The sequence below is a fragment of the Aplysia californica genome, unplaced genomic scaffold, assembly GCF_000002075.1.
Source record: "Aplysia californica isolate F4 #8 unplaced genomic scaffold, AplCal3.0 scaffold00001, whole genome shotgun sequence".
In the NCBI taxonomy this organism is placed as follows: domain Eukaryota; kingdom Metazoa; phylum Mollusca; class Gastropoda; order Aplysiida; family Aplysiidae; genus Aplysia; species Aplysia californica.
The window spans coordinates 4,649,042-4,650,296 of NW_004797271.1; the positions used below are offsets into that span (position 1 = coordinate 4,649,042).

The following is a 1,255-nucleotide window of genomic DNA, read 5'->3' on the forward strand; positions in this document are numbered from 1 at the left end:
TTCCGCGCTATGACAGAGAATGACACAATCCCCCGAGGACTCACGACCAGGTCACTGGGTCTGGGAACGCAGCGGCCGCGAGACAGACCGCCCACCTTTCTCCTCTCTTTGTCTATTGTTTTCTCTCTATTGCTCTCCCTCTCTCTCTCTTGCTCTCTCTCTCTTGCTCTCTCTCTCTTGCTTTCTCTTTCTCTCTCTCTGTCTCTCTCTGTCTCTCTCTGTCTCTCTCTCTCTCTCTCTCTCTCTCTCTCCGTGTCTGTCTGTCAGTCTCTCTCACTCTCCCCCCACCGCCTTCCTCTCTTCTGAGATTTACTACAAATGACACACACACAGACACCCACCTACATCCACACCCATCCACCTACACCCCCCCCCCCACACACACACACACACACACACACACACACACACACACACACACACACACACACCCACCTTACCTCTCCCCCCTCCCACACACACATACGTGCACGCACACATCTTATGCCTTATCAATACACTGATATTGACACATGCACACAAATGCAGACCCACTGACGCACAGACCCGCTCCGACCACGTACACACGAACACGCGCACACCAACCTAATCACACACATACATAAATACACGCTTGTCAGCATGCATTCCCGTCTCAGCTTTTACCCTGATCTATTTGCACCCCTGTAGCATTTGGGATTCCCCTGAATAATGAAAAAAATCAACAATATTTGTTACATATTGTGCGAGTTCAAATCTTTCGTTGGGAAACAAAAAACGGCAGAATTTGTCCTCTGTGTTTGCTCATAAAGCACCTTCTATTAGAGAAGCAATAGATAAACCAATCACATTAACGCTCGCCTTCAGCGTGCTTTCTGTCGCTCTTGATTAATGACAATTGGCTCTCTGACAAAGAAAAAAAAAATTAAACAGATACATGTAAATATATTAATAAAAAAAAAAAACGAAACAAAAAGTAATAGCTGCACGGAGCCATAAAAAAACTCATTAAATAAAGATAGATAGATTGATAATTGTATAAATGAAGAAATAGAGAATAAAGAAAACAATAAAGACGAAAAAGAACCCCCCAAAAAATCATTAAGAACAATTCATCCTTGTTCTTTAGAGCTCGTTTTGACACTACAAAAAAATAAAAATTAAAGAAGGTAAGCCAGTCCCTGTTGTTGCTTATCGCTTATCGTGGCGTCGGTGGCCTAGTGGTTAGGCTCTCGGACTCGCAACCGTAAGGTCGTGGGTTCGAATCCCGTCAAGG

The 1,255-nt window shown here is 44.3% G+C and overlaps 1 protein-coding gene across 1 annotated transcript in view; it reads left to right on the forward strand.

Annotated features, from left to right (window-relative positions):
- Positions 1-1,255, forward strand: part of LOC101851775 — a gene marked incomplete in the record, with an annotated part of 239,242 nt that overhangs the window by 20,862 nt on the left and 217,125 nt on the right.